This window comes from Cnephaeus nilssonii (genome assembly GCF_951640355.1).
Source record: "Cnephaeus nilssonii genome assembly, chromosome: 17".
Classification (NCBI taxonomy): Eukaryota; Metazoa; Chordata; class Mammalia; order Chiroptera; family Vespertilionidae; genus Cnephaeus; species Cnephaeus nilssonii.
Genome location: NC_137088.1, coordinates 18,764,938 through 18,776,415, shown reverse-complemented (window position 1 = coordinate 18,776,415; position 11,478 = coordinate 18,764,938).

Sequence of the window (11,478 nt, the reverse complement as noted above, 5' to 3'; positions counted from 1 at the left end):
TGGTTTTCGTTTTTACGCTCGGTTGGACCTGTTAAAATGTTGACATTAACGTCCTTAATTGTTAGTCTAAAAGTCTATTTAACAACTGGCCAGTGCACTGGCAGCCAAGTGAGAGTTGCTCTTCACAGTGGGAAAGTTGGTTGCCCTGGGGTGGTTTTTCAGACCCCAGAGGATCAGAGCCACGTAGAACAACACCGGGTGGGATGTGTGTAGTGGCGAGAAGGGCAGTCTTGGAGGAAGCGCAGAACCTCTCCAGATACTTGGAGTGGGCACGTAACTGACAGTCAAGATTGACTGGTGACCTCGACCTTCAGATTCCACTGATTTCCAGTAACGTCCTCCGGAGAATCTAAGCAAGTGATAAAAGATGACCAAGTCCACATCCCATTACCAGCGCCTCAAACAAAGCACGGGGAAGGTCCTCAGTGTTCTAGTGGAGCCATCATTGCCCACGGTGTGGGGCTATAACGTAGGGCGTAGGGCAGAAACCGTCAGCTTGGCGCTTCCTGCTAGTAAAAACAAGTCCCCGAAAGGGAAGGAAGAATTACCTCTCTTTTGAGATTTAAATATTCTCAACATTGACTGAGGATGGAGGATACCTTTCTAGTTGTGATTCTGCTTTTCAATGACCTTGAGGAGGTCCCTTCACCTTTCTGGGTTCAGTTCCCTTCTATAAAGTGAGGGATTGGACTGTATGCCCTCCAGCAACCTTCTAGGGCTAACAGTTGTGATACAATGATATGTAAACAACACAGCTGAAAAGATTATAGAAGGTGTTGGGGGTGGTTGGGGGTCAGAAACACAGTTCCTGTAGCTAGATTACCCTTGCCTTAACCTGGTGTGACATTGCACACAGCTGGCCATCTGCCCACGGTCCTGGTGGTGTGACTCCCTGCTCCTTTGCCCTGCCTCAGTGCTCAGTGCTCAGGACGCAAGGTCACCTCTCAAGACTCTGGGACAGGATGTGTGCAGGCGGAGGATTTGTATCTAGGTGTTTCATATCCCCCCAGGTTCCAACGCCCAGTGAAACGGGAAGGTCAGAAAGCACGTGGAACGGTGGGAAACCCCTGGCACTGAGCTCACTTGTCACTTCTCCAGTAGGTCCTGCATTTTTAGGTGAACAGTTTATGCTCAAGATGAGCTCTCTCCTGCACAGCAGCACCTTTCCATTTCGATCCTAACAAAAATGTCAATTGTGTAAAATATTTTGGAGTTGATTCACTCATTTCTTCCCCTAGTTCTTTTTAATTCCCTCAAGGAAGTCAGGAACATTTTTACCATATAAAACCAAAACTTTCATCTATTGACACTTCCAAGACTCTTAGCTGGCAAAGTCAAAAGATTTTTGTAGTGAACACCCACCTACATTTTACCATTAACATGTACTTGTTTATTACATATCTATCTATATTTCCATTCATTCATCTTGGAGTTTTAGAAAATGCATTTCAAAGTAAATTGCAGTCATCAATAACCTGTCCCCTAAAATTTTCAGCTTATATATAATTTACTAGAATTGAGTATTAATTTACAGTTTGTTCTTTTGATGCTGATTATGAATTTGGGCCCAGTTAACCATGAGGGATCCTTTCCAGCAGGTATATAAATTTTTTCTTTATTGATTAAGGTATTACATATTTCTTTTTTTTTTAAATATGGTGTTATTGATTCAGAGAGAGGAAAGGGAGAGGGAGAGAAACATCAATCAGCTGCCTCCTGCATGCTGCCTACTGGGGATCAAGCCCACAATCCGGGCATGTGCCCTGAGCGGTAATCGAACTGGCGACCTCCTGGTTCATGGAATGATGCTCAATCACTGAGCCACACCACTCGGGCCCAGCAGGTATATTCTTTCTTGGGGTTCACACCCACGAGGGAAAGGTCTGTTTTAGGCCTCTCTCCTTGCTTGTAGATGTCTGTCTTCTCCTTGTGTCTTCCCATCATTTTCCCTCTGTATGTGTCAGTGTCCAAATTTCCTGTTCTCATAAGGGCACCAGTCAGCCTGGATTTAGCTCACCCTAAGTGACTTTGCTGTAACTTAATTACCTCTTTAAAGAGCCCATCTTCAAATATAGTTACGTTCTTAGGTACTTGGGTTTAGAACTTCAACATACAGATTTTTTTGGGAAGTCACAGTTGAGCCCACAGCACTTGGGAACCCTGGTCATATAGTTTATGGGTCTGTCTTTCCCCGAAGTCCCCCATTGTGAGCTTATAGAGAGGTCAGAGACTGGGTCTCTCTTGCTTTTATAGTTCTGGTGTCTTAAAAAAAAAAGCCCAACAGTCTCTCAATAAATTATTTAAATTGACTGACTATTGATGGAGGAGATTTCTGATATTTTATTGGAGTTATCTTAAAAATCTTGTGTCTCTCTGTGTGTGTGTGTGTGTGTGTGTGTGTGTATGTGTGCATGTGCGTGTGCATGTGTGCAAAGCACACATCTGCAAGCTCAGTGTGGCCCCAGGCCTTTGTTGGAGGAAGTCCGATGTAGGACACTGACTGGCTGAGGTCTTACTACCTCGTGTTGCTCTAGATTTCTGAATTGCTTAATCCTGCTGGCTTCTTTTGTGCAGTGTGTGTGGATAGCGGGAGCATTCTTCTGGGGTCATAAAAGAGGCTTGACACGTAAACACTTTCAGAACTTGTTTATTCCTTTCTGTCTGAGAGTTTTTGAAAAGAAAAACAACAACCTTGCTTTCTTAATCGTAGCAGAGCATTCTAGGTGTTTGTATTTTTAAGCGCTCAGAGCCAGACTGTAATAAACAGATAACTGTCACTAACCGGTATCACGCTTTATTTGCTAGGGATTTTCTGTTGTGGCTTTTCAATTTAGTGGACAGTTGAATTACAGGTTGCCACGGCAACCCACCCATTGCCCACCCTGCGTGGGCCTGAAAGACCCAGAAACACAGAAAGCATATTTGGCTTTATTCTATAGAGCCGACATTGTTATAAAACAGAGCAAGTGAATGCCGAATTAGAGCAGACATCCTGCTCCTGCCTCTTCCCTCCCCGCCCCTCCTGTGGTTTCTGTTTACCAGGCCCCTGAATAACCCAGTGTTAGAAATTGTATAACTTGGTCTCTGGAGTTCTTTCAAGAAAATAACCATGTTTCTGTCTCCTGTGCAGATCTGTTACCTTTGTTGGTAACATGCTGTGGGAGTTAAGAAGCTCTGGGTCCCTGGCCAACGTGGCTCCCTTGGTTGCAGCATCGTCCCCACTACACTGAAAGGTGGCAGGTTCGATTCCTGATCAGGGTACATACCCAGGTTGTGAATTTGATCCCCAGTCTCTCTCTCTCTCTCTCTCTCTCTCTCTCTCTCTCTCTCTCTCTCCTCCTCTTCTTCCCCCGCCTCTTTCTAAAATCAAATTTTTTTTTTTTTAAAAAAGGAAGCTTTGGGGATGGTTGACATATATACAATTAAACTCCTTCTCCAACGCAAGACTTGACAAATGATCAACTTCTGTCGTTTGTGTGACCACACTTCTTTCATTCAGGTGGGGCTTCGGATTAGAAGTTGCCCAAGAGCCCTAGCCGGTTTGACGTAGTGGCTAGAGCGTCCGCCTGTGGACTGAAGGGTCCCAAGTTCCATTCTGGTCAAGGGCACGCACCTTGGCAGGCTTCCCCCGAGCCCAGGCCCTGGTCAGGGCTCGTGCAGGAGGCAACCAATCGATGTGCTTCTCTCACATCGATGTTTCTCTCTGCCTTTCTCTCTCTCTTCCACTCTCTCTAAAATTCAATGGAAAAAATATCCCTGGGTGAGGATTAAAAACAACAACAACAACAAAAGAAAGTGCCAAAGGAACAGAAGGCTAGTTCTTGAGACAGTTTCAATTTAAGGGGAGCCAGAAAGGCCTGGCAGAGCTGGGGACCCATTCTTGGTTATGCCAAGAAATTGAATTACTGGCTCTGCTTGAGAAAACATTGGGAAATTCTGGCAATTTCTCCAGATGGCTTTTCTCACTCCTCTGAGCTTTGCCCATAGCCCTTTGCCCAAAGCCACTGAGTGCATTATGTTACCAAGCTAATTACAACAGACCTCAGAGCCGAGGGAAGGCTGATTCACCTGATAAGCTCATTTCAGAGCATTCCTTGAGCCTGGGGTGCATCCCTTATCTGCAGAAATTGCAACTGCCTCAAGTTTGCTGGCTATACAAGTCTGGATTCCGCTTCTTTTATATTGTTGTTAATTCTCGCTCAAGGATATTTTCCATTGATTTTCAGGGAGAGTGGCAGAGAGAGGGAAAGACAGAGAGAAACATCGTACATTCCCTGGACCAGAATTGAACCCAGGACCCTTCAGGCTGCAGGCTGACACTCTATTCACTGAGTAAATCAGCTAGGGCAGTGGTCGGCAAACTCATTAGTTAACAGAGCCAAATATCAACAGTACAACGATTGAAATTTCTTTTGAGAGCCAAAAACCGACTTCTGCGCATGGGCCATGAAATTTCAATCGCACTGTACATGCGCACCCACACATGGTATTTTGTGGAAGAGCCACACTCAAGGGGCCAAAGAGCCGCATGTGGCTCGTGAGCCGCAGTTTGCCGACCACTGGGCTAGGGCATGAAGTCCGCTTCTTATTTTACTAGTATTTTATTTATTTGTATTTAAAAAATTTTTTTTACATGCAATAACATGAATATTTCAAGAAAAACTATTTTAAATATAATAAAGTTACATGCAATAAACATTAATATTTCAAGGAAAAAGATTTAAAATATAGTAATATTATCAAAGTGATACTAACAGTATAATATCACAAAAGTTGTAGGAAATATTAAAAATCTGCAAATAACAGGATTACTTCTATTATATTCTAAAATATTTTCTTTTCCTCTGGCTCTATTTTGGTTCATCAGTTTGGATTCCACTTCTTTTTTTGAAAAAAAAATTAAAAAAATATATTTTATTGATTTTTTTTTACAGAGAGGAGGGGAGAGGGATAGAGAGTTAGAAACACCGATGAGAGAGAAACATCGATCAGCTGCCTCCTACCGGAGATGTGCCCGCAACCAAGGTACATGCCCTTGAACCGGAATCAAACCTAGGACCCTTCAGTCCGCAGGCCAACACTCTATCCAGTGAGTCAAACCGGTTAGGGCTGGATTCCACTTCTTGATGGAAGGAGCTATCAGGGCACATTGCTAGGGTGCAGGTACAAGGTGGGGGAGAATTGGTAGCTGTTATTTCAATGGACCACAGTGGGGTTGCATTCTTCGTTGGTGAATGCATCCCTCACCTTGTGTATGGGCCACCAGCAGGAACATGTCCCAGGCTGCTGTGGAAAACGTCTGAGAAACCGGGTGCTAGGAATGCGTTGGAGTAACAGAGGTGCCCTGAAAATGAGGATTCTGAGTGCCGTTGAGATGGCAAGTCAGCAGTTGGTGAAGAGCTTTTCCTAAAAACTGTTGTGGCCAAAAATTGCTGTGGCATTTGCCTTTGTGAAGTGTGTGTGTGTGTGTGGTGTGTGTGTGTGTGTACGCGCTCTTCATTATCTCAGATATAGAATAAGGCCATCCAGTTAGTTCACCTGAAAATGTAACTGCTAGGAAATGCAATCTGTAGGGTATAGAATATACTAATGAGTATGATAAGGTATAAAAACTGCTATGTCAGATCACTTGATAACAAAATGCCACAGAGCAGATGGCTTAAACCACAGAAATGTATTTCTCACAGTTCTGGAGGCTGGGAAGTCTGAGATCAGGGTGCCAGTACGGTCAGGTTCTGGAGAAGACCCTTTGCTTGGCTTGCAGACACTGTTTTCTTACTGTATTCTCACATGGTGGGGAGGGGGCATGATGGGGGGGAGAAAGAGAGGAGAGAAAGCTCCCACTCTCTGCCTATAAGGGCACTGATCTCATCATGAGGGCCCCATCCATATGACCTCATCTAAACCTACTGACTTTCCAAAGGCCCCAGCTTGAAATACCATCGCACTGGCATTTAGGCCTTCAACATGTGAATTTGGAGGGTGGGGGAACAGGGATGGGGCATAAAAGCATTTAGCCCATAACAAGTTACATACAAAGTCAGATTTTCTGGTTTACATTTATTGGGGAGTGTGCACTATGAATGTTTAGAGAGATTTGAGAATACATCACCTATTTTTAAAAGGCTTGCATGTGGAAAGGTAATTAAATCTTGTAGTGTCTCAGAAAAAGAATTGGGAATCATAGATAAACGCCCTGAAAACTATAGAAAACTGGCCTCAGTTTACTATGAGAAAGGCCTTTGGAATTATCTGGGATCTCTGTAATGGGGGAAATAGACTGCCGTGTGAGGTCATAGGCGCCATATCATTAGCTGGTTCAGACAAAGGCCTTGCTGGCCTTGTTGCAATTTTGTAAGCTTGTGTGTGGGTGTGTTGCTGTATTTATTGGTAGGGAAGGCCGATGTGTGTGAGTGTGAGTGTGTGTGTGTGTGTGTGTGTGTGTGTGGTGGGGGTTGCAGAGTTGCACTGAGGTTCCTTACAGGGGATCTTTTCTAATTTCTAGTCCTGACTTTAGATTGGTGAAAGGTAGTTGGTGGAGTGGCAAGTGCATGGATTTCAGAGTCAGACAGATTTGGAGGAATCTTGGCTTTATGATCTGGGGCAAGATACCCAACCTCACCGAGGTTGTTTCCACATCTGTAAAATGGGCAGGTTTTAAGGATTAGAGAAAGTATTTGTTGAATACATAGAACAGTTCCTAGCACATTATATGTGCTAAAAATGGTGACTATTATATATTTAGAATAATAATCACTATTAATTCTTCAACTATATTTTGAAAATCTATTATGCAAACCTAGAAATATGCACTTCTTTTTCTTTCAAGGAGCTTTTCAGTTATTGGGAGACATATATAAACAATTAAATTAGAGTTTTAGAAATGCTTTCTCAGAATATTATCTATCTATAAATATTTATTGAGCATCTTGTCTATGTGGGACATTTTGCTAAGTATTTGGTAGGTGGTGGTAAAAAATACAGTTTTACTGTACTATGGTTTTCATTGTACTATTAGGGGTAATGTATAGTGACTTCTGCAAGATATTTAGCGGGGGGACCATATAAAGAATAGTACACCTGTCGTTTCTGAAGACTGTGTACCTAGCATGAGAAAATGGGCACCGGAACCCCATTCTTTTATCCTTTGCTAAACCAGTCTGTATGACCTGCTATTTCTCATTTACTCAGCAGGCGGCGCTCTAGCACTAGGAAATTGCAAAGTAACAATTTAGCAAAACAAGGACTTTTTGGGTTAATGTTTGTTTTTCAGGCAAAAAAAGGAAAGGTGTTAGGAAAAATAAACAGTTTATCAGGCGTTGCCGCAAAGACACTTGAGGGGAAAGACAAGCTGTCGCTTCAAGGACAGGAAAAAATTCTCTGCATTTTGTAGACGCATCAGACGCTGGGTGCGTGCCTTATCAGAAAAAAAAAAAAATCACGAAATGAGGAAGGAAAGAAAAACAGCGGAGATAAAAGAGAAGATTAAGAACATAGAAAACAATTGAAATCATCTGCAAGCCAGGATGGAGGAGTATAGCCTTTGGGAGCTGGATGTGGACGGGTATTGTAGCAATGGGAAATAATGAAAACTACTGAAATATAATTGAGACTCATTCCAAGTACTCAGATGTACCATTTACTCTCGATGCCAGATTTCCTGCGTAATTGGTTTCAGCTGCCCAGCCCACATCCAGTTCTCGTTGTGTAGCTTTCAACATTTTGAGGTCTTCAGCACATGGACTTTTGCACCTAATGACAAGTGCCTGATTTCTGGATCAAAATTGCTTCATTGTTTTCCAAATTTGCATGTTAGGAAAACAGAACAGCTGAGTTAGGCACTAAGTTTTAGTGTAAGGGATTGGGGCAGGAACCGCTGACAAAAGAAAAAATGCATCCACTGTGAAATTGGTCGGGGTTTTGATTTGCCATGTGTGTTAACCTCTTGTTAGGTTTAGGGAAGATGCTCCCAGTTGAATCTTCACTTCCTCCACTTGGCCATTCAGATGGCTCTTTCAAGAGCTTTACATTTATCTTTTTGTATCAAATTGATAGCTTAGACTTAGAGACTCTTTTTGTAAGGTTGTTAATCCAACATCACTTCACTTGGCTTATTCTTTCCTGTAGAGAGGTTTAATCAGCAGAATACATCAAAGTAATCCGAAAAAATTCCATAAAACACAACACGATGAGCAACTGTTAGATTGGTTGTTAGTCTCTAACCACAGTCTATGCAAGAGTTGAATTAAGTTATTGCAACGGGAAAACTATTTTACATGTGGTTCTGAAATTTTAGTATGTACCATTACCGTCTGAGGGCTCCTTAAGACACATTGCTGGGGCCCACTCCAGAGTTTCTGATCCAGTAGGTGCAGGGTGGGATGAGACTATACCCTCCCGCTGATGCTGGTTGGTGCTCCTTGTCCAGGGACCTCTGAGAACCATCGTCTTACACATTTGCTGAAAAAAAATTTTTTAATTTGATTTAGTTATGATGTTGATGTTCATCCTCCTACCACGATATATGATCAGGTCAGATACTGAACTACCAGAGGAGGAGGAGGACACAGAGGGAAGGTATTTATTGAACACCTACTATGCGCCTCGCTCTATTCTGGGTTCTTGACATTCTTAATCTTTCACTTAATCGTCCCATACTCTTCCAACTCAACGTGTGTGGAACCCGAGTCTTGAAGAGCTGGGGAATTTTCTGAAGGCAAACATCTGGCAAGCGGCTGCACTGGAATTTGGGCCCAGGTGAGCTTGACTGCAAAGACTGCACGCCAGAGGAGGACTTCAAAACATCCCTCACAGTTCAATTTATTGAATTTTCACAGATTTCAGCTCATAGGAACCTTACATGACTGACCACAAGCAAACTCCTTAATTTTTAGACTTAAGAGTCTCCATCTCTAAGGAGATCAGTACCTGTCTCTCGTGTGGGGATTAGGTGTACTGATGATGTGTGTTGGAGCGCCCAGAATAGTGTCTGGCACTCAGTAGGTGCTCATTAAAGCTGAACTTCCTTTCCTTTCCTTAAAACATGCAAGTATTTAATCCAAGTTCATCTTAGCAATAAGTGAGAAAGCTCTGACGAGGGCAGAGACAACCAGATTCTGACTTGTCCTAGTGGGAAGGACGGCAGCCATTCTGTTTGTCAGCCAACGAGACCTACGTGAGTCTCCTAGAATTCTCCAGATGGAGCCTACTGTTGCATTTGCCTCCTGTTGCCTAAGCCCTCTGATCACAGTGGCTGGCTGTCCTGAACACCTGCTCTCACCAGAGTAACCAAATGGACTGGATGCTCCCCAGGTGAGTTGCCCAGGAGCCCGATGTATTCCAACTCCTCTCTTGGTTTGAAATTCCATCAACTCCCCCCACACCTCTCGTGGTAGTTTCCTTATCTCTGTTATTTCTGACTCTGTTTCTTTTGACTAATTTTGCTCCTGGATGTGAGTCACATTCTCCTGCTTCTATGCATGTCTACTCATTTTAAAATTAGATGTTGACATCATGAACGCCATTTCATTGGGTGCTTGGATTTTGCTGTCTAAACAGAATGTCGACGTTTGCCTCTAGGCAGTAAACTTATGTGCAGATCAGCTTGGTCCGCTCTAGGCTTGTTTTGAAGCTTTGCTTGTTTTGGTCCAGGGTAGCCTTTGCTCTATTATTAGAGCGTAACACTTCTGGGATCACTCCGAATGGCCTTGTACTCAATGAGTCTTCACTCTGGCTGGGGAGAGCGCAAAACATCTCCCAGCCCTGAATGGGTTCTGGAAATTGTTCAGGTTATAGCTACCTGACAGCTGTCCTGTTTTTGTTTTTTTATAATATATTTTTATTGATTTCAGAGAGGAAGGGAGAGGGAGAGAGATAGAAACATTAATGATGAGAGAGAATCCCTGGCTGGCTGCTTCCTGCATACCCCACACTGGGGATCGAGCCTGCAACCCGGCATGTGCCCTGATCGGGAATCGAACCATGACCTGATTCATAGGTCGATACTCAACCACTGAGCCATGCCAGCCAGACAGCTGTCCTGTTTTGGCTTCTTGGAGCTTCACCTAAGTGTGTGCAGATTAGTATTCAAAGACTCGAGGAGACCCCTCTTCAGATTTCTGGGAAACTTTCTCTGCATAGCTCCCTCCTCTCTGGACTCTGCCCCATAAATTCCAGCTACCTCAGCCTCCCCAAGCACCTGCATTTGTCTCCTCAACTCAGTGCGTCTCCCACTTTCTATCTGGATTCCTTTACTTGCACCAAAGTCCAGAAATTGCCTCCAAGCAGAAAACCAGGGCAATTGTAGGGAGGGGTCACCTTGTTGATTTCCTTCTCTCAGAGATAATAGTCCTGCTCTGGCTGCTGTCAACTGTTTCATATATGTTGTCCAGATTTCTAGTAGTTTCTAGTGGGAAGGTGTGACCTGTACCATTTACCATGGGTGGATGCAGCAATCTGCACACTTTCACTTGGTGGATTCCTACCTGCCCCACTTCTGAGGCTCAGTTCAGCCACCATCTCCCCTGGGAAACCTTTTGGGTTCCCACCAGTCTGGCTTAGTGCTCCTTCATTAGCTTATTTATGCTCCTCCCAAGCCCTCTCCATCCCCCCCAGGACTGTAGTGTCTTAAGGCATGGATTGCAATATCTAAGGATCTTCAGCCCCTAGCATGGCACTTAGAAAATAGTAGTGCCCAATAAATACTCATTGACTAAATGGAACAATTACAGGGAAAATTGTGTTTTTTGACTTTAAGGTCTGCCAAGAGTGCTCCCCATTCATCTTCTACTTCTAAGCATCCTTTTTCCTGGTCTTTCGGATTGAAGAACAAATTACTATATCCCTCCCCAACCCCAACCTGCACAGGAAATATGGTGGAATTCTACTCTAAGTCATGTGTATCATGTGGCAGAAATGATCAACTGTCCATCAAGGTGTGTGGTCTTGCCATAAATAGGGTTGCCAGATTTAGCAAGTAAGCAAACAAACCATCATGAAAAACAGGAGGCCCAGTTAAATTTGAATTTCAGATGCAATATTTGGGATATGCTTATACTAAAAAATGATTTTTTCTCCTGAACAAGTTTAACTAGGTGTCATGTATTTTTGTCTGGCAGCACTACACTGGGAAGCAGCTGCTCAGCCAGGACGCTGTTCTCACCAGTGGAACATGGTGAGACATGACGTGTAATGTGTGATGCGCGTCACTTCCTGGCTAAGGTGGTCCAGGTGTGTGGTCTCCACCCTCTCTTTCCACTTCGGTGGATTTTGCTAAGGTGTTGCACTGCCTACTTGATACCTCCAGTTGTTTATGTCAAGATGCCTCAAACCCCACATGTCCAAACCAGAATTCGTGGTTTCCCCAGCGCCATGCTGGTCCTGTGCTCTTCATCTCAGTGAATGGTACAAACCATCCATCCATTCTCCATACCTCCTTTTTCTCACTCTCAGTATCCAATCCACTATCCACTCATGTAC